The sequence below is a fragment of the Excalfactoria chinensis genome, chromosome 2, assembly GCF_039878825.1.
Source record: "Excalfactoria chinensis isolate bCotChi1 chromosome 2, bCotChi1.hap2, whole genome shotgun sequence".
Classification (NCBI taxonomy): Eukaryota; Metazoa; Chordata; class Aves; order Galliformes; family Phasianidae; genus Excalfactoria; species Excalfactoria chinensis.
In genome coordinates, this window is record NC_092826.1 from 8,704,765 (window position 1) to 8,727,084 (window position 22,320).

At 41.1% G+C, this 22,320-nt stretch overlaps 1 protein-coding gene across 3 annotated transcripts in view; it reads left to right on the plus strand.

The window, feature by feature from the left end:
* ASAP1 (ArfGAP with SH3 domain, ankyrin repeat and PH domain 1) overlaps positions 1-22,320 on the plus strand; it is a 155,135-nt gene that overhangs the window by 14,395 nt on the left and 118,420 nt on the right. Inside the window, exon 1 of one of the 3 annotated variants that reach the window (XM_072330299.1) lies at positions 6,770-7,055. The exons of the other annotated variants lie outside the window; for them this stretch is intronic. The gene's annotated coding sequence lies outside the window, so the exon portion shown is untranslated. Of the gene's footprint in view, positions 1-6,769; positions 7,056-22,320 lie in introns of those variants that run through there. 3 annotated transcript variants of the gene reach the window in all.

Sequence of the window (22,320 nt, forward strand, 5' to 3'; positions counted from 1 at the left end):
AGCAATAATGGTTGGAATGTTAGATAGCATCTCATGCTCACAGTACTTGCTTAGGCCTCACAAATCCCATTCCTGGACCACCTGTACAGCCTGTGTCCTGTAGCATATCTGAGTCACACACTGTAAGGTCCTACATTGAGATAATCCCCATTTGTCAATGGAGAATTGAGGCAAATACATTTTGACTTAGGGCTGAAGTTTACATTTGATGTTTCTGATCATCTCCACCACTGAGGTGTTAGTCTGCTCTCCGGCTTCAATCTGGTGGAAGACCACAGGCTCACCACCAAGAGATATTCAGGCTCAAAGGTGTAAATTGTAATGTAGTCCCTACTGACAATGCGAACACAACCAACATAAAGCGCATAAGCAGAAAATCAACATAACCCTGAGGCATAGTTCATAACAGTAAGAGAGAGTCAGAGTGCCAAGAGCAGAGTGCCCCCAGAGCAGGAGGTACAGGGCAATGTATGGGGAGTACGTTAGTGCACATCACTGGATCTGGTTCTGGGTTAGGATGAAGCTAAAGCATAACTGGACACAGAAGTGCCCTGAGGTTTTTGAGCCTAAATGAAGCCTGGGTGAGGAGCCCAAGGCCAGAAGAAGAAACTGAACTCTGTAAAATTTGCTAAATAACTGTTCAGCTTCTGAGAAGTGAAGAGGGAGGTGCTGGAGTCTGATAATTGGTAACTGATGAAAGGATGTGTGGGAACTGCACAAAGTTGCATCAAGGGAGTTCAGACTGTGCATTAGGTAACATAGTGAGGGGGCTTGAAACAGGCTTCCAAGAGCCCATGGATGCCTCAAACCTGTCAGTGTTCAAGGAACGTTTAGATTTATGCCCTTAATAACATGCTTCAACTTTAGGTTAGAGTTCACGTGGTCAGGCAGTGATTAACTTTGTAGGTCCCTTCCAGCTGAACTGTCCCAGGCCATATGAACTGAATCTACTTCCATTGTAAGGAGAGATAACTAAAGAGGGGTCAGAAGTGAGAAGCCACCAAAAACTTATTGACACTGCTGTGGCAGTGTGTTCTGGGTCCTAGAGAACAGGAAGCTTGGTTTGAAGGTGTGAGGCTGTTAGGAATAGATTATAAACCCTTGGCCTTTAGTCACTGAGTAACCAAAAATCAAACTGCAGTTCACTCATCTGACCACCACGTGAGGAGAATTGTGTGATCCCTCATTTGTATGAAAAGCACTGCATGAACACTGCTATGTGATTTCTTGACCACCTGGGATATAGGAACCTCCTTCTGAAGCACAAAACCAGTGTGGTAGTGTTTGCTGCAAAAAAAGGTAGAAAAGGAAGATATTTACCCCAAAAGGAGTCAATGTGTTGCTCAGCAGCAAACATGCTAACAAGGCAGGTTGTAGAACAGGATGTAAAGCAGCCAGAAGTAGACTTAATTCATGCATAATAATGTATGGCCTTCCTCCACACATATTCTATATAGCCCTAAAACAGACATGTAGCGAGTATTGTACACAGCAGGGTTTGAAAATTCTGATGATTATGCAGCAGAGTACAGATGAGACAGAGGTATGTGTTTCCAAATGAGCCAGGATGTACAATTCAGCCATCAAACACCCACAGTGGGCAAGTGAGTGAGATGAGGGCAGCCACTGTGTCCTGAAGTCCTGAAGGCATCTCTCTTAGGAGAACAGAGCCAGAGTGTGACCAGCCAGAAGAATGAAGCAATAGGGTTGAGCAGGGAAATGAGACATCTACAGAACATGTTCCTCCTTCAGGGAAGTGCTTCAGTCCTTCCATGGCAGTAATGATGGTCATCAACTATTTCCAAATAAAAGCTACAATTAGAATTGGAAATATCTTTAATTTCTTGTAGCTTTTCCTTATCCAGATCCTACAAATGTTTACTTAATTGATAGTCTTATATCCAGCCTGTGCTGTATACAGATATACAGAGTTTGCAGCATGTGAGCTTGTACTGTTTATAGAAGTGTTGACTGTCACATCTCTATGACAAGCCTCATGGCACCCATCCATACTTTTAAATGTACAGCTCATGATAATAAGAAATATACAGTATTTTTAGCACTAATTTCATGTGTCTCTTCATTCCTAAAAAAAAAGTGAATGCTTAAAATTGTTGCTCATATGACTTCCAAAGGCTCAGATCATGATAAGTTTATATTTCTGTTTTTAAGAATTCTCTAATTACTAAACCATTTCTGTGATCATCTGGGGCTTTGTCATAGTGTTTATTCATGAGTTCACGTGATCTGTTTGTCATTTATATGGATATAAGGAAAAAGTCTTTTGCAGTGAGTGTGGTGAGGCAGTAAGGTAAAAACATTTGAAAATGAAGAGCACTGTGTCCTTGTGCATTGGTACAGCCTATAGTAACTACCATGGGTCAAGTGCTTCTTGTCGAAGCAGTTTCTAATTCCTGGACCTTTTCCTAACGTCAAGAGGTGTTATTTGCTTAATAAATGTGCAAACATGTTGTTAAACCTGTTAGAACAGAGCTTCTGCTATATTTCACTGAATGAACAGTGGGGAAAACAGCCATGTCTGTTGTTTAATGTAGGAGCACGTGGCTTGCTACTGGATGAAGGGGTCGGTGCCTTGGCGGGTGCAGGAGTGCCAGCAGGGATGCAGATCTCAGGAGTAAACCTCCTTGACTGCTTGTTTAGGAAGGAGAAGAATGTAACAAAATAGGCAGGGATTTCCAAGCATGTTCAAATTGAACGTCAGCTCAACTGAATGGCCAGAAGTCTCTAAAGTAACTAATTACTGAAGTTTTGTGAGAAAAAGAATGTTTATGGGTTACAGGAAGCTGTGTCAGTGAAATCCTTTTGGTTAGCATTTTCTAATGATTTGTTCTAATGTTTGCTAAGACAAGTATACATTGTTGTAAATCCTCCTGGTGCCCCCGATACAAGAAAGGCAGGGAGCTATTGGAGAGGGTCCAGAGGAGGGCCACAGAGATGATCAGAGGTCTGAAGACAGGCTGAGGAAGCTGGGCTTGTTCAGCCTGGAGAACAGAAGGATGAGGGATGACCTCACTGGAATCTTCCAGTACCTAAAGGGAGCCTATAAACAGCAGGAAAGTTGGCTCTTTGAAAAGGTAGATAACAGCAGGACAAGTGGAAATGGTTTTAATTTGAAGGAGAGAAGATTTAAGTTGGATATCGGGGGAAAGTTCTTTGCTGTGAGAGTGGTGAGGTGCTGGAAAAGGCTGCCCAGAGAGGTTGTGGATGCCCCATCCCTGGAGGTGTTCAAGGCCAGGTTGGATGGGGCCCTGGGCAGCCTGGTCTGGTATTAAATATGGAGGTTGGTAGCCCTGATGTGGCAGGAGGGGGGTAGAGCTTCATGACCCTTGAGGTCCCTTCCAACCCAGTCCATTCTGTGTTTCTATGATTCTCTGAAATACAGATAGAGCATGAATGTGTAAGTTGGTGGAGCTGTGCTGCAGCGTTTCTGTAGCACACAGTTTCTGGTAGCTATCAAAAGATGTGGTACTGCTGAGTGCACAGGGAAAGTCCCCACTTGAAAGGGGAAGTCAATTAGTTTCATACAAATACATGAAGTCATTTTTTCAAGGGTGTAAAGCCTCTGTGTGATGGAAGGGTGAACAATGACAAAGCAGAGACCAAAGCTTTTTTTTCCTCCAAATGTTGTTTTGCTGAAGTCTTCTCCAAACCCAATTAGTAGGGGGGTGGAAGTTAAATAACTGATCTTTGTTTCCACTCTATATTGAAGAAATTTCGTAACTCTTTATAATGATAAGGTTTGTGGTTGAAATATGAAAAATAACAGAGCTTGGGGCCTCGCAGGTTAATGATAACTCATCCACGAGCATTTTGCTCACAATCTCAGTTATAATTTCCTGTGCTTTATCTATCACATACACGGCTAAACCCTTTTTATCTTTAATGAACTGATTTGTCTTAATTCGGTAGCTGTAGCGTTTTTCGTTGAAACTGAGAATTTCACTCTCAGCTGTTGGTCTGCAGAAAGTTGTAGCCTGGGGATACAGTGAGCAGGAAGCTCAGCTGCTGTGGATGCATTAAGGGAGGGGGAGGCTTTTTCAGTTTAAGAGCAAGCATCTCCACTTCTGCGCTGGGTAAAGCCACTGCCTTTTTTCCCAGGTGATAATGGAGATTTTGCAGCTGCTGTGCCCTCTCAGGAATCCCCATCCACTTTTTTAGCTTCATTAAATGCTGGCCTGAGTTTGAAGTTTTCTCTCTACTCTGTTTCTGCCAAATATTTCGGTATGGTTTGTTTCGAGTTTCTTTTTTTCTTATTTCTTTTTAGCTTTGCTTTTCTACCCACCACATCCCTGTTCTCCTTTTCACTAAGGGACAATAATATCTCACAACAGAGCTTTTCAAGAGACATTTGTCATCAAATGATACTTTTCACAGTAAGCACAACCTTTTGTCAACCAGTTCTTTCCTAGAGAAACAAAAACACGTAACCGCTTTTTGTGGTTCATCATGAAAGCTGCTGGAACATTTAATAAACTGATGGGTGCCCGTTGAACATAACATAGAATTTTTTATCCCCATTTTGAACTTTTTCTTTCAAGACAGAAGCCAGTTCTGCAGCAAACACTTGCTCTTCTGCTCACAGCCCTCTGAAGGTAGCCAGAGGACACTGGGCATTTAATTATTGCTTTATCCCTCTCACCTTGACCTAACTGTGTCCTGGCAGGGAATGTTTGCCTACCTTTAACTGATTTACAGCAGATGTTAGTGGTAATAAATTATATCCCACTTCCCCCAGCTCTTTTCTTTTTTTTTCCTAGTGCTGCTTGAATGTTTTCAAATGAAAAGTCTCTTCAGCTTAAAAAGGCAATTTCTTAACATGTATATTTTGAGGGGTTTCTAATTATTTTCTCCTTTTTCCCAATTCAGTTGAAAACAAAGGCAGTGCTTTGTTCTTTTTCTCTGTTCTTATTTTCCTTTTGCTACTGGAAAGAGTGTCAATAAAAAGAGATAACAACAGTAGGAAAGGTGAAAAGAAGTGAAAACAGAGGAACTTCTCTGGACATAAGTGAATAACTGAAATAGCTCACTGGCAAAGTATATGAAAAAAAAAAAAAAAGGAAAAAAAAGAACAAACTCCTCTGAGATTTTAATTTTTCCCTGTTTTTCCAGCAGTTCCCTCCTGACATCACCAAGCAACCATTTGGTACTTGTTTCACATAGCGTGTGCTAGGCAAGGGGAATGACTTCATGCCTCCAAAGCAGAGCCTTTGTTCTACCAGCCCAGTGCACAGATGCTGCTGCCTGCATTTCAACCATGTTTGCAGGGGTTGGCCTCCATCAGTGGCCTCACACATCTTAGAAAATAATGGGAGAACAACTAGGAATGAGAGGATCTGACCTGGAAGTTGTGTACTGACTCAGAACTGGGTTGGAGACCAGAGGATAGAGGAGGAAAAGATGTCTTAAAATCCTATTTCCAGCCCAGTTTCACTGCCAGGTTCCACACAGCCCATACAACCTACCTCTACAGAGCAGGTGTGATTTCCAAACTTGACCACTTTCAGGGAACGCCATAACCAGTGCCTGTGAAATCCTCATCCTGCCAACACCTGGAGGCTTTATTTTGGGTTTTGAAATCCCTGTGGACTTCAATGGGACCACTTGCATGTAAACTTTATTTTACTAATTACATTTGTGGGAGTGAGGAGTCCATTCTGCACCTGTCTATCTTTAGGTCACTGATTTACACAGGGAGGTGTTTGAGAAATGTGTGGATATGGCACTGAGGGACATGGGTTAGTGGGCATGGTGGGGATGGGCTACAGTTGGAGTAGCTGATATTTCATGGTATTTTCCAACCTTAATGATTCTATGACTCTGTTTTGATTGGAAGTACTATTGCTTTCCCTTATTGCTGTAGCTGATAAAGAGTTTTACATTTATAGTTTAAAGAAGGTAGATTATGTAAATAAATAAAGCAAGTAAAAAGACTCAAAAAAAAAAAAAAAAAAAAAGTGATGCTCTTAATGTTACAGAATGAACCAGAAGACAGAAAGAGCCAAATCCATAGTCCAGAAATAAGCAACTGAACACGTTTCATCGTTTCATCTTAATTTTCCTAAGGACTGCGACGCTTGATCCTAAATTCCTTGACAACATGAGAGTTTTCAAACTCCCCTCCTCCTTTAAGACCTCCCTAATTTCAGGGGTGCACTTCCCTCCTCTGCGCCAGCCCTACAGTAAATCATCAGTGGGACCCTGCCATGTCTCACAGGCAGGCACATCAATCTTCTGTTACATCCAAAGAGGGAGAAAGCGGCAGGAGAAGTAAAACCGGTTCAGGAGTCCCAGGTCGACAGCACACAAACTGCACCCTGAGTGCAACATCACCCCCAGAGGAGGAAACCCTACCTAAAAATCCCTATGTAGGAATAAAGAGAGGAAACTATCCCACACCAGGATGTGAGTCTGGAGGCAGCAAGGGGAAGGCTGGGAGCCCCCAGGGCAGCTCAGTGTTTCCAGGCACTGCAGCCAGGACTGCAGCTGAAGGGTTAACCGGAGAGGCAGCATGTTAGCTGTATCTGTGGAGATTATGGCGTGTTTATCCAGTGTTCAGATTTCCTGTCTGAGTGTTTGGATTTCCTGAAATCCCTGCTATCAGCCCAAGTGCTGTCCACCGAGCAGACCCTTTGCAATCTCTTTCTCTCATTTTTTTTTTTTTTTAAAGAAAAAAACTTCCTTTTTTTTTTTTTTTTTTTTTTTCACTTTGCTCACATGGTTGGCTTTCCTTCCTGCTCTCTTTCCAGTTGTAGTGCCTGTGTCTGCTCACCGGTCAGGACATTTATGGATGCAGAGCAACACCCTTAGCCTGCAGAACTCTGGGCTTACCGTGAACTGGATTTCCTCTCTGTTTCTTGGTTGTTTTTTTACTTTTGACTTTTATTTCATCTTTTTCTTTTTGGTGGAAATAAAACCTGAAGAAATATGATCTTTTCCAGCTAGCCATGGGAGAATATTTTTTAGTCTGAGATGGAATAATGGCCTTAGGTCTGAGGAGCACATCTGGCATGGGAATTCAGCCCACACACATCCCGGTGAGTTGCAGGCATGGGCTGGGAGGGTGCTGGGTGCTGTGCAGGACAAAGGCTGAGCGGGGCTGCAGAGCTGCAAAAAGCAAATGGGTGAAGCTGAAGGGAAAACTTTTTCAAAAGGATTCAGTGAAATCCATTTTTCATTCCTAAAATGCATGTTGCTCTACAGCCTAGATAACATCCAGGTAAACTTTACGTATCAGGCCAGATTCTGCAAGACCTTACCCATGCAAGTAACTTTTACTCATACAGAAAACCTCAGTGACTTTAGGAAGAGCTCTATAAGAAAAGTCTTGCAGCATTAGGGCCACATGTATTAAATTGCAATGTCTCAAGCTCCGTAGAAATGATCTTAAAGATAATTTTACGAGTGGTATTGTGTGCTTCCTTGGTATTTCATGTTTTATTCTTGATCTACTTTTAAATTTTACAAAAATACTCATGTTCCAACTATTTCTCCTATTGTCTCTTAACTAAGTTTGCAGTAGGACTGAAAGTGTATTTCATGCAGCAGTGTGCCGGGAGGCCAGAAAGGGGCTTTTGCTGTAGGAGGGAAAACGCTGAGTGCTATGCTGCCCTAGCTGGAAAGTTGCATTCAAACACTGGGCTTAGCTGAGGTTTTCGCTTCATTTTCAGATGGGAGAGCCCCTGGAAGCATTATTGCTAGCCTGAGGTGTTCTCAGTTAAGCCATGGCCATGAGCGCAGTGGGTGGACTGGTCTCAAAATCAGCACTGAAAAGAAAAAAGAATCTTCAGACCTCTTTGGAGCATATTTCATTGCCAGCACCCATGGAAGCTTTGTGGCAGGATGATGTGGAAGATAAAGCATCATCACTGCTGCAGCTTTTGTTGTGTCCCTTAGCTGGAGGCCATGCTTCTAGTGCTTATTCCTGAGCTGCTTCTTGGACCTGATCCAGGAATTTGGTTCTCCAATTTTAGGGAAAAGCCTCAACTCAGAAATTGCTTATATACTCAGAACTAGGGAAAACAGCTTTCATTTTAGTCCTTATTTTCATTAGACTACTGAAAATGCCCTGACCTCTAGCATATAATACACTACACATAGTGATGCATACTCAAAAGACTTTAATACCTAATTGTTTTGGTTTAATGAGAGAGAATACCTTTCTTTTTCGTACCAACAAAGAAAAGGAACCATCTTCCAAATTCTTTCCAAAGCTTCCAATTTTGAAGTTTTAAGTTTAATAATTATTTGGTGTGGCAGATTTCTGCACAATCCTTTGAATGTGATCCTGCTTCTCTTTTTAAGGATTTTCTTCAGAATCTGCTGAAGGTCTGTGTGAGACCAGTCTGGCCAAACCCATGTCTTCTTTTGCTAGCAAGCCTTCAGGAATTTAATTAATAACGTGGGGCAACACTGAAACTGATGGTATTTTATGCACTGAAATGCTGGTTCCTACTGGGTACATAGGTGGGTACACTCGGTGCAGAGGATCGATCTCCCCCCAAATGAGAGGGAGGGCAATGAACCCTCTACCTGAGTAAGACCAAACCCAGTGCCCTGCCTGCAAAAGGCTGCAACTGAAGTGGCTGGAGCATGTCTCAAAGATGTCAGAACGGTCAAAGCATCACTAAACATCAGTTAAGTGCAGAAAACAGTGCACTGATGAGGACAGAAGGGGAAACGTAAAGACTTCTATAGGTCTTCCTAACTCCAGGCCTGGAAATGTGTTTGGCTGACTGATGAGCAGGAGCCCTGGAATTGGCTCGATTGGTTTTTCCCTCCTTTTTGCAGGACAGTCAGAGCTTTCTGGTTTAAGTCAGGTTGGAAATGCTGTGGGAACAGTTTTTCTGGTGGTATTTTGGTATTTCCTCTGCTGCTCACGCCCAGACCAGGAAGTGCAGAAGCACAACCTTCAGCTCATTGTGTGCAGGCTTCTTTTTATAAATGTGAATTCTCTTTCCTCCTTCCTCCTTGTGATTTTTTTTCCCCTTTCCTAATAGCCCTTACAAAGGTTTAAGGCTTGCTTTGATTTAGACTGTGGGATTTTTTTGTACCTCTTGATATAACTGTACCAAGCATTAAATCATTCCCTAATAAATGATTATCACATTAGTTTGAACCATCTAAGTGTAATATTCCCACCTCGGCTCTCCATGACCACGGATTCCTGCACCAGTGTTCCCCAGCAGCTCTTTCTGTGTTTCTGCTGCCATTCACTCCCATACCTTCAGCAGGATGAGGTCTGACTGGACATGAAGATTTATCTATTCAATTCCAATAACTAAATGTGGCGAAAAGTCACTTTTTGATAGACAGCCACACCATTGAAGCTTCTAAGATTAGATATGTCCTGTTCTTTCTTTCCCTCCCTCTTCTTCCCTTTCTGCATCACCAAGAAGGTTCAGCTGATGCACCTTCCCTCCAAATGTCCAACCCATTCACTGTCACAACTGCTGGCCCTTTCGTACTGTTGTTGGCATGTGCAAATAAACAGTTATGACAGGACTAGAGTCCTTCACAGCTAACTTCATGCACGTGGTGATGTTTCTTTGGTCAGAGATAAATGGACCAGAGGAACTAAGCCTCTTTCCCTGAAACTGTTCTGCACACTGTGAGGTTCTGACTCCTTCTTTTCTTGTTATTTTCTGGAAAAAGCAAAGAATAAAATTTTATCTCTTATCTGAGCAAGTAGAGCAAGCAGATCACTTTTGGTCTGTTTCTTCAAACCTCTTCTAGACACCTTGTAGGGTGTTTAATCAGACATTGTAAAGAAAAATAAACTTAATCACAGAATCATAGAACTGTTAGAGTTGGAAGGGACCCTTGCAGGTCATCTATTCCAGCTCCCCTGCAATGAACAGAGATACATACAGGTCAGTCAGGTTGTTCAGAGCCCCATACTGCCTTAACTTGAGTGTCCTCAACTATGGGTAATTAGGTAATGGTATAGGGTCCCCAGGGAGGTGGTTGAATCACCATCCCTGGATGTGTTTAAGAGCCGTTTGGATGTGGTACTCAGGGATATGATTTAGTGGAGGGTTTTTAGAGTTAGGGTACTGGTTAGGCTGCGGTTGGACTTAATGATCTTCAAGGTCTTTTCCAACCTGGGTAATTCTATGATTCTATGATTTTATGGGACATCCACCTCTATGGGCAACCTGCTTCAGTGCCTCACTACCCTTTTTGTAACAGAAACTTCTTTATAACCTGTCTACATCTCTCCTCTTTTAGTTTGAAATCGTTTCCCCTGCTCTGTCACAGCAGACCCTGTTAAAGAGTCTTCCCCCTTCTTTCTTATAGCCCCCTTTAGATACTGAAAGGCCACTGAGGAGGATCTTAAAGGTACATGGTGAAATAATTATCTGTATTTACATTTGGGTCCACTCTCATAAGCACTACATGGAACAGATGTGCCAATCACGTTTGAAAGCTGTTTCCATATGGGACTTAGTTTGTGAGACAATTCCTTCAGTGGCTTCCCAGTCCTCAAAAATATGAGGGAATACAAGCAGAGAGCACTTTCATCAAATAATTCTATAATTTAAGAAGAGCTAAGTAGAGACAATGGAATTGCCAAGGATTTTAGAGCCATGGGCTTGTTTGGAGCAGTTGTTTTCTCTTTGCCCTTGGCTTTAAGGTTCTCTCTTGGGCTTTGGGGAGCAGCAGTGCAGAGGGTACCAGGTAAAGTGGGAAGCACTCTTTGTCTCATTATCCAGGCACTAATTAGTGTGAGGATGGGGAGCAGCAGGGCTCAGCCTGAGCTGCATACCATACTAAAGCTCCTCGCTTGGTTCTAAACCACAAAGCCTGGTTGAGCCTTCCCTGAGACACAGTGATGTTTTCCCCACATCCTCCCCTATCTCAAGGCTGGAGTTAACAAAACCCATCTGCCTCTGTGAGTCAGCAGAAAAGTATTCAGCTTTTATAAGAGTTAAGGGATATGGGATAGGGCAATGTCAAAGTGCAGAAGTCTTCCCCCAGCTTTGGGTTCACATAGCACGCACGGGGAGGAGGATGTATTTTCTGTTACCATCCAGGCAGGATGATTTACACCAAACTGACGATGCAACCCCCAGTGTTCAGGGCCAGGGCTGTCAAACAAGGCTCTTCTCATCAGCAGGAAATGCAAACAAATGGGAAAACTTCAACAAGCAGCACACACTCCAACACAGTGGCTGTGAGCAGCTTGGAGAAGTCAGAAAAAGCTTGATTTTATTCTCATCAAAAATGAAAAGGGGAAGCCCCCCCACCTCCTTTTTTGTCCCCTTTGCTACCACCCTGGCTAAAGCAAGTCAATCCGTAGGTATTTGTGTGGGGGGTTGTTCTTATAAGCTAACCACAGAACAATTTGAAGCATGTGGCTAACTCCAAAGAAACTGCAGTGGTAGTAGAGAGAGTGGGGGGCTGCAGCAGGAAGCTCTGTATACCCTGCAGCACAAGGAAGAAAACAAAACAAAACTTGTATGTCTTCATGCCTCCCTGCTGTCACTACATGACAGCACTGGGCAGATATGCCCCACTCTGATTCATGTCTTTATTGGTGCATTAGGCAAAGCACCCAGCAGGAAGGATGAAGCAGAGAAAGGAGGTGACAACCAAGGGGACAGAATTTCAACACTCAGCTTTCACAAATAAAGCGGGGAAAAAGCAATAACAAACAAGTTGTGGGCCTTTGAGGTGAAGCAGAGCACTCCAAGGAGCACTGGCTGATCTCCAAGGGAGTGCAGGGCTGGAGGAGACCCGAGGTGGCACAGAGGAAGGGGCAGCAAGTTGCATGCTGTAGGTTGGGATGGTGAAAATGCCCCAGTGGAGCTCATCTGTCTCTCAAAACCTGAATGCATTGGGCAGAGAGGAAGTGATGGAAGGAGAATGCGCACAGAGGAGATGGGAGCAGTTGAGTGTGTAGGGAAAAGTGGTCCTATGTCTGCATGGTGCCACAGCACAGAGCTGGGAGTAAGTAACAGCCAGTCTTAAAAGATTTGGTGCTTAAAGAAACCAATACAACTTAAAATTGTTGCACCTCTACACCAGAATAAATCTGTGTGAGACATTCTTTGAGTGTGTTGTAGCTCCCTAAAACTCATGGGCTTCTAATTTCCATTTATTTCCATTGTTTACTGGTCTAGGGTTAGGGTGATGAGGCGCTGGCACAGGCTGCCCAGAGAAGCTGTGGATGCCCTATTTCTGGAGGTGTTCAAGGCCCTGGGCAGCCTAGTCTGGTGGGTGGCAGCCACACACGGGGTTGGGATGAGATGATCTTTGATATCTGCTTCAACCTAAGCCATCATATAATTCTATGTCAAGGAGGACCTCACTTTGAATATAAACATATATGTTTCTAAGTGATACTTGTGCAAATAATGTAGTGCAACTAATCTTTTTCAGCTAACTGCAAGCCTCATTTGTAATTCAGCAGGTAAAAATAACACATTTGTACCATCGCCAGAATTGCCCTTAACCTAAGAAAGAAAATAGCATTTCAATTCAAGCCCTAAGGCTATATATTCAAAATGTTTGGTTGAAAGGGCAAAAATACCCCTGCCAGCCTATTACATCAACTGGAGCAGTGGCTTTGTGGCATGAGGGTGGGGTGAGATTGCAGTTGGAAGCCAAGCTGTGTCCCCAGGGCCCTGGGAGAGCCTACAACTGCATGTACTTCACCATTCATATTCACCACTCTGGGGAGAAAAGAAGTCAGCTGTTAGCAGTCAAACCACAGCCCACTCTCTTATTCATCCTTGTAGTAGCCAGAATGGAGCAAGCCAGTGAGAAATGAGACACTCAGCTGAGGTGCTTCTCAGCATTACTGGGGCAGGAAGAGGAAGATGTCTCCTGCCAAGGCTGGTGCAGCTGCACACTCTTTTTAATGCAGTTGATCAAATGCATAAAATCAATTCTATTCTGGCCAGAACTGCCAGACAGACAGGCAGTAGAGAGTTTCAGGACAAGCCTTATGTTATCGAGATTCAGTGTAACACCAAGGACTTAGCATGATACTACTGTTCCATATCAGAACACAAAACTGCCCAAGCCAATGCTTCAGGATTCCATCTCAGTAGTGACTGAGAACTTCCACATAGGAAGCAAGAGCTGAACAGGACTACTTGTCCGAATATTGTACTTACCCTGGATAGACACTTGCAACATGGATTTGTGGTGTTTTTTTCCCCTTAATCTCACAGGCATTTTTAGCATCCATGAAAAAAGCTTGTTTGAGTTCAACATGCAATTAGACACATCCAAGGAAGAAATTTTGTCTTGAAATTACAGCTGTTCAATCACTACTAACAGTCAGGGTCCAATCCTTATCTCCTACCTGATTTACAGTACTACTACAAAATGAGTTTTGTGGTAATATTCCAGATTTATTTGTGAATAACTACGATCCATGCCAGCACCGTGGAGTGCATAGATTTATTTTATCTAATTTAGGGTGTAACTATATTGCTGCTTTCCTTCTGCTTTCCAACCCAAGTTGTTTAATAGTCACAAAAATTAGCATACTTACTGATATAATCATTTACCTAATGGTACATTTCCCATAAAATGTGGAATTCTGCATTCTCTGCTGGTGTAGGATACTGCTACCATCCATCTGATCAGTGGCAGGTCATAGCTGTGCATCCTTTAATAATTATTTCAGCAGGTGTCCTTTTATTGCTGTTCATAATTAGTAGCTGAGTACTTAGTAAAACTTGTTAGGATCAGAAATTCCTACAGTTCAGAAGTTATCTATATTCATGAATAAAGAAGATCTCTGCCTTGACAATTTCTGAAGATATTTTATTAAGACTAATGGGTACTATAATTATATATCGAATGTACAGCTTTTAAATTATCAGTCACCAGTTTTGATCTTACACTTGTTCTGGATTAATGTCATGATCTGAATCCAGATTTAATCAGCGGCGTCAGCCAAAGTCCTAGATTTCATGGGTCATTTCTACTTTATCTTCTTTTGTTTTCTGTGTTTATGAAGTTGTGGTTGAGCTGGAGCCACATGTTCACATGTTGAATCTACTTCTGGCACAGGATCATCTGTAGCTGGTATTTTTTCTCACCACTTAGACCAACAAATGGAATTGGACTCAGATCTAATTTCCTTACCATTGAGAATATCAGACTTAAAGGGAAGGACTAACAACTAAAAGATAATAGCAAGTCATGTTTGCTCCTGTGTTCTGGAGCCACATGACAACCTACCTGGCTCCTGGTCTGAGCTAGAGAAGTCACCTGGCTGTTGGAATTTATCTTCTTCTCAGAGTTCCTGGGAAGCTTAGAATAGTAATTATACTGTTATCTGTATGGGGTAGTAGATGCATGTATGCATATGGTTGTAAACTCTTGAGCTTCAAACCTTTTGATGCCTCCAAGTGCAGAGAATAGCCTGGCTTTGAGTTTGTTCTTCATCCAAATCCCTCCCTGCCCCACAGATAATTTCTAAGGCTACTTCTCACCATTTTAAATCAGATTCCTTTCCCAAACAGACAGAAGAAGCCCTAGGTCCTAGGCAGCTCCTTCTGAGGGCTGGGATATGCAATAGGCTCATGCTGTGTGAGTCATGGTGGGGCTTCCCAAACAAACTTGGTCAATCTCTGTAGCATGAGTAAGAGAGCTGGATTTACAGATGAATGGCAATGATAGATCTGTCCTTTAGGCAGTGGGGACATAACCCCAATCTGAGGCTAAAACAGGACATCTTAGACAATGCTGGATGATTATGTTCAAATTCTCATTTAGAAGAATAGAATAGAATCATCTTCTTCTTGTCTGAGAAAAAAAATAAAATAAAATCACAGAAAATGTTGAAATGGAGTTTAGATCATGTGTTAGTGAGAAACTGTGTTAATTAGAAATATGTAGCATTTGTATTCTGATCTCTGCTCATGAGTCTAGGGCAATTGCACCACATGTGTATGTGCCTTTCCATGACTTTGAGCCCGTTCAGTCAATTCCAGTGGAGGAACAGAGGATCTGAGTGCCTTGTGACAACAGATGGAAATATACAGTTTGTGACCTCTGGCTATCTCCTCCCCAACAAAGAATAACACTTCTGTGAAATAAAAATAAAAATAAAAATGAAAAAGAAAAGGAAAAAAGAAAAAGAAAAAGAAAAAGAAAAAGAAAAAGAAAAAGAAAAAGAAAAAGAAAAAGAAAAAGAAAAAGAAAAAGAAAAAGAAAAAGAAAAAGAAAAAGAAAAAGAAAAAGAAAAAGAAAAAAAGAAAAAGAAAAAGAAAAAGAAAAAGAAAAAGAAAAAGAAAAAGAAAAAGAAAAAGAAAAAGAAAAAGAAAAAGAAAAAGAAAAAGAAAAAGAAAAAGAAAAAGAAAAAGAAAAAGAAAAGGAAAAAGAAAAGGAAAAAGAAAAAGAAAAGAAAAAGAAAAAGAAAAAGAAAAAGAAAAAGAAAAAGAAAAAGAAAAAGAAAAAGAAAAAGAAAAAGAAAAAGAAAAAGAAAAAGAAAAAGAAAAAGAAAAAGAAAAAATGAGAGAACTTCCATGGGATTGAAGCACTGCTCATCTGTGCTGGCTGCCAGTAAAGAGGCCACATTTTGTTTAGACAAGTGGTACCATAAGAAGACTTTCCTTTGTAGATAAAAGCTTACATCAGTAACTTTCAGAAGCTGGTTGCCTAAAATTCAGAGCTTCAGATCATAGCAAAGTCCTGAATAAATTATTTCAACGTTCTTTTGAAAGTGAGGTCAATTATTTCAGCTCAGTAATTAGTATTTCAGCAGACAAGGGCACTTCCTCTTGAGTTTCCCAGTGCAGAACAATGTAGCTCAGTCCTGAACTGCAGAACATTTGTTTTTATAATCCAAATCCCTCCTAAATTGAAATCATCAGCTGGGCCCGATCACTGAAGATAAGTCAATCTGTGTCTTGGAGACCCTTGAATTTTTCCAGAACTTTGAAAGGAAAGTAACTCAAAGCCCCAGAAAGTACAGTTGAGTGTTTTTGCTCCTTAGCACCTCCAGCTATCTGCAACTTAGATTAGTTTACTGGATTTAGCAGGAGATGAGAGGTGGTCATGAAAACCAGAACTGTGCAGCGTCATCCAGTTCTCACTCCAGATGTAAACTGCAGGAGGTTTTGCTCTGGTTCCTACAGACGGAAGGAGGATGACAGTGACCAGGCAGCATCTTAGTGAACCCTGGCAACACCCTCTGATTTTGACTGCAGTTATCATGAGAAAATATGTTTCTCTTTTGCCTTTTCCTGTGTGTTTCAAAAACAAAAAAGATATTTATTGGGATTACTTCCCAAGGAGGAAATAGGTTCATTCCTGAATGCACTAGGCAGATCAGGTTTTTTCAACAATCAAAAGATGCTTATGTGGGATTTCAACATTTTTAAGCCTTCCCAGGATATTTGTTCAACATTAATTGTGTCTGTTACTGTGCTGGTATTGCAGCAAACAGCAGATCTAGTAGATATAAAGAAACCAAGCCTAATTTATGCTGTTAATGTAGTCTTACTCAGAAGCAGAAGCTATTTACAAGACCATAATTTCCCTCACAGACACTATTTTTAATTGGGAAAGAGTTCTCTCAGAAGAGTAATAGTCTTACATATGTGTACTATTTTCCCAATCAAGAGGAAGAGTTGCTCGAAGATCTGAACAACTACTTCACAGAATGACCCGGGTTGGAAGAGTCATTACTTCTTTAAGTAATAATGAAAGTAGAGCTTTGTAGTAAATCATAATGTACGAAAAGAAAGGGAAGGGAAGGGAAGGGAAGGGAAGGGAAGGGAAGGGAAGGGAAGGGAAGGGAAGGGAAGGGAAGGGAAGGGAAGGGAAGGGAAGGGAAGGGAAGGGAAGGGAAGGGAAGGGAAGGGAAGGGAAGGGAAGGGAAGGGAAGGGAAGGGAAGGGAAGGGAAGGGAAGAAAAGAAAAGAAAAGAAAAGAAAAGAAAAGAAAAGAAAAGAAAAGAAAAGAAAAGAAAAGAAAAGAAAAGAAAAGAAAAGAAAAGAAAAGAAAAGAAAAGAAAAGAAAAGAAAAGAAAAGAAAAGAAAAGAAAAGAAAAGAAAAGAAAAGAAAAGAAAAGAAAAGAAAAGAAAAGAAAAGAAAAGAAAAGAAAAGAAAAGAAAAGAAAAGAAAAGAAAAGAAAAGAAAAGAAAAGAAAAGAAAAGAAAAGAAAAGAAAAGAAAAGAAAAGAAAAGAAAAGAAAAGAAAAGAAAAGAAAAGAAAAGAAAAGAAAAGAAAAGAAAAGAAAAGAAAAGAAAAGAAAAGAAAAGAAAAGAAAAGAAAAAAGAAATTTGGCTGGGGATTAATGGCTGGAATGGGGCTTACTGAATTAAATTGGTTCAGATGTTCCCTGGAAAAAATCTGAGCTAGATTCATGACGCTCTTTGGTTTTTGCTTTTTGCAAAAGAAGATTTAGCTTGATTGCTTCAGAACGACTAACAATTTCTAGACCGTGCAGAAGTGCTCTTAGTGGCCTGCTGGAAATTTTGGTCTTGATCAAGCGTGGCAGGAACAGAACTCAGAGTCTCCATGACACACAATTTCATTATCTGTTAGCATATGATAGACAACATTAGATACTTATAAGATATTAAAGGCTTGCTTGGTTCTACCATCCAAGGGCAGGTTCATGAGTACTGGCCTGCCTCAAAGACAGAGCCCCCTGGATTGCAGAAGACTGCGGTCAAGCCCAGTTGTGCCACTTATAGTCACTGTTCAGTGACTCAGGTGGCTTTTCATGGGCTTTCTCTGAGAATCTGATTCCAAGTGTCCAGCCTTCCTTTGGCTCCAAGCTAACATTTGGCTTGGTCTTTCAGTCCCAGATTTGTTTATGGCTCTCATCCTGAGCAACAAAATATTTATGCTTCTAACACAGTTCACTGAAGAGGCAGACTTAAAACTCTAAGCCAGGAACTGGGATTGAAGCTTACAGTTGGTGTTGGTGGCTTTTATAAATCAGAGATGTCTGTTCTTTTGTCAAGATCCAGTTTCAGTTCATGAATATAATAGGGGAAGGAAATCAAAGCTGCATAAGTCACTGACTGTGCTAGAGATACCAAAACTTTTTCTCCAGTTAATTAATATTGTTTGCTGACCTGAAAGTGAAGCAGGTCCATAACCTGGCAGACAAAAAGGCTCAGTCAGGAGGTGCAGTGCTGGAGGTACTGCATGCAGACCTGTCTTCTCATCTGTTCTTGGGCACCTGGCAGCTCTGCATTAGTGGCTCTGACTTATTCTCTGTTTCCTTAGGCTTTTGTAAAAAATGGACCTAACAACAGTTGCCTAGAGGCAGGAGAAGAAGAGAAAGGCTGCATTATTAAAATCCAGAATGCAACACCATTTTAAAATTCATCAAAGTTCTCCAAAGCAAATTCTCCTGAGATGGAGGGCTTAGTCATCTCAGGTTTCTCCAGCTCATTTAGATAATTGTCCCTTGAAATAGTTGTCTTTCTCTATCATCTTCCCCTCTTTTTTATTTTTTAACACTGGCACTTGGCAAGTATTCACTTAACAGGCAGATCAGCTCTACTGATGCTGAACAGCAGAAGAAACCTCAAGTTTCCCACATGTGCCTCTCCAGGTTCTGCAGTGGGAAAACTGTGTACCACGACTGAGCGCATACAAAATACTTACCTCCCTGTTACCCATTCACAAAGTAGCAATGCATCAGCCAATTAAACTAATTAGTACATCAGTCAAATTTACTTCTCTGTGAAGTGGTTTATTAAGTAGCAGAAAAGGCCTAGAGAGGTAATACATGAGTTATTCAGTATTTTTAACTATCAGGACCTGGTGAGACTTTGATTCTTTCCTATATTCCTGAAAGCAGTGTGACTTGATTGCTTCTCTCTCAGCATAAATTCATGCTGCCACTAAAAAAAGCAGCACCAACACAGTCATGTGAGCTGAGAAAGGAAACTGATACAAATGAAACTGAAAAACAAGAGGCTTAATTTTCAGCTGCATCATTCTCCTGTCAGCAAAAATATCAATATGTATATCACAACATATGATTTTATTGTATTTTATGTGTGCATTTTCTTCTAGACAAAAAATAACCCAAAAAACTAAGATCATTAAAAGTTCTCATCAGTTTGCAGGTATGGCAACATTTGTGATAGCATACCCAACAGATATTATCATAGAACTGTTTGAGTTGAAATAGACCCTTAAAGGTCATCTAATCCAACTCCTCTGCAATGAATTTTCATTAAAAAAACTATTATTTAAATTTGTTGCTGTTGTTGTTTTGGCATTTCTGGAATGTAGAATGAGGGCTGCAGTCCTGTGTGTGCTGAGTGTGGCTTGAGCAGAAGTAAGAAAACCCTGCCACAATGCACTCAGGGCATGCAGCAACTTCAGGGTAGGTGTCTACCACTGAACTCAGCTCCTCACTCTCTTTTAGTCATTAGAATGAAAGTGGCAGTTTAGGCTGTGATTCATCCAACCTTTGTAGATATCTCCTTCAGTATCTATATTTTAAACATCTGCTCTTGCAGCATGAGGTGAGCTGCAACCTATTTTCAGTAACTATAAAGGGAACCTGGGGAGAACAGCCCAGACAAAGGCACTTTGTCAGGGATGTCCCACTTCTGAAGTCTAAAAGTTGAGTCAGAGCTTACTGATGTGGATATGAAGAGCCTCATTTACTTGGACTGAGTCTGGAAAGTCTGCTTGGTCACTTTGAGATAATCTCATTCTTCAATGTAAATAGCACATTAAATTGTAAAGGAAGCACTCATGGATCTCAGCATGTCTCAAAATAATAGGATATTTAAGAAGATCTTTGTGTTCTTGTTGAGATTTCCACGTAACTTGTGTTTTTGGATATTCCATAGAGATGCTTTAATAATTCTATACTTGACAGCACTTAGCTGAAGGACAGAATGACCAGCAGCAGTGTCAGCTAAAGGATGTGATGTTGTCACGGGGTCCTTAAGTGAGAAAAAAACTGGTACAATTTGGTACATGCCAAAGGTGAAGGCAGGAACAAGCCAGCAGTTTGAAGGAGTCAGCCTGCTCAAAGCCTGGTTACGTGCTTGAAACTGAGCTGAGCATGTGGGACTCTGGTTCCTGGCTCAACCACAGGCTGTGTGGGACTTGTCTCTGAATGAGAAAAAGCAGCGATCGTTCCAGGAGGAAATACATTCACTAACTTTTGTGTTGTGTTCAGACAATACCAGACCACATGGGTGCCTGAATAATCAATAGGCAGCAAGTTGTGCTCCCTGCCCTGCTAGGGAGCTCCCACCATAGAGCAGAAAAGCCACTATAGGGAGGATGTGGAGAGTTCAGAGGCAGCAGACTTTTCATGCAGAGAGAAGCTGATTTTTAACACAGCTACCACAGGTTTGGTTGTTTCTGATTCAATGTTGTCTCTCCATTCCATAGATACATTCAGCAAGTTGCTGATGTTGAATTCAGCCTACCGTCTGTAGCTTTTGAGAATGAATGGGGACAGTGACAAGGGGAATCTGATGAAACATTCAGACTATATTATTAATCTGTTACCCATATACTCAGTACAGGATTGCTTTGCTGTAAACTTTGTATGAAATTAATAATTAAGCAGCTACCAATTTTGCAAAGCAGGTGGGAAACATTCTTATGTCGTGAGTTTCTCACAGGCTTCAGGAACATGTTGCAATTAACTCAAAATCTTGGACCATGGATGGCAACTTTGTCATCAAACATAAGAAAATACCCTTGTGAAGATCAGTGAAAGCTCTCCAGAGGTCTGAAGCTGGGAAGCAGACATTCTGATTATCTGCTACCTCCACAAAATGAAAATTCTTCCCTGAGCCTGAGGAACAGCTGATGGATATCATAGGAAGTGACAAAAAGGTCGCTCATAAGTGAATCCAAGGAGATTTAAGTCATAACACTGCTATCCTGAAGCCTTTAGACAAATAACAAAAGACAGGCAGGACTGGAGAGTCCTTCAGTCCAAATACTTATATAAATCTCTGTGTCATATACCTGAGTTCTAAAGAAAATTCATCTTTTAGTGAGGTTGGAGAAAATTACCAAACAAGTACACTTAAACCCTCTGGTCATCTATACCAGTGTGTTGTAACACCATATGGTGGTGATATATTACAAAACTGATGAGCTTTGGAATGAATTTCTAAACCAGATTAAGGTTGTCTGGTGCAAATTTCTGTAGCCCTTTGCACAATTCAGATATCACATCATGGTCATTTCATGATCGTAGGAGGAATCTATCATTGGACAGGGATAGGTAGTGAAATTCCATTCTAACAGCAATGGCATCTCCTAAAACTAGATTCTTTTCTAATCAGCTGTTAAAGGATACTGTCCAAGAAGCTACTTGAATTTTAAAAGTTAATTTTCAGTATTTTCAGTACATATTCAAACACGTGGATATCCCAAGATGAATGGAAGAGTGCTTTTACTTTGCCAGTAAATTTAAAAGCTTGAGAGAATGACCTGAGGATCAGTAATCCTTTCAACCTGACATCAGTTCTCTGTAAAACACTAGAATGGCTAATTCCAGGCACTATTCATAAAGAATTACAGAAAAGTAATGTAATTCGTGATAATCAGGATGGAATTAAGGGAAATTTATTTTATTTGAAGAAAGCTGTCCTGATATTTTTGAGGGTTTACATTTTCTTGAAGTAAATCAATATTATCGATGTAATAAGTGTGAACTTTAGTAGAGCTTTCAGCACCAAACAGCATTTTGATTAAGATTATTTCTAAGACATCAGTGTAATTATCTAATAGATTACAAACTGAACAATTGACACTTCATAGAAACTGTTAGATACAGACTCGAAGTGAGTATCAGTCAGGTCTTCAGGGCTCTAAGCTATTAGACACTGTGATGTGTCTAGGACTTGCAAGGAACACATTTATCACTGGCAAAGTGAGTGGAGTTTGACTGGGGACACCCCTGAACCCCAACCAGCTCATGTGGTTTGCAACAATCTCATGCTCATTAAAAAGGAAGGTGACTGTGCTCAAGGCAATATGAGACTGAATGACAAATTGTAGATGTTGTGAAAAGAAATGCATCCTGAGTCATCACCAGCTCCTGTGGTGTCTGCTGAGTACTGCTTTCTCTGCCTTGAGCAGTCAAACCAGGCAGTGACCATGCAGCCCATCTTGCTCTTGGCTTCCCAGATGGTGATTACAGCAAGTCCTAAAATCCTGTTCAAGACTTCTTGTAAGGACAGCTGTGCATGGGCACCCAGAGTATAACAGACTAGTTAACAAAGAGATATATGCACAGCCTTGGTTAGTGCAATTCAGTTACAGTTTTTTCTATTATCGCTTCTTTTGCTGTTCAGCTCATACCCATAAGAATGCTAGTGCT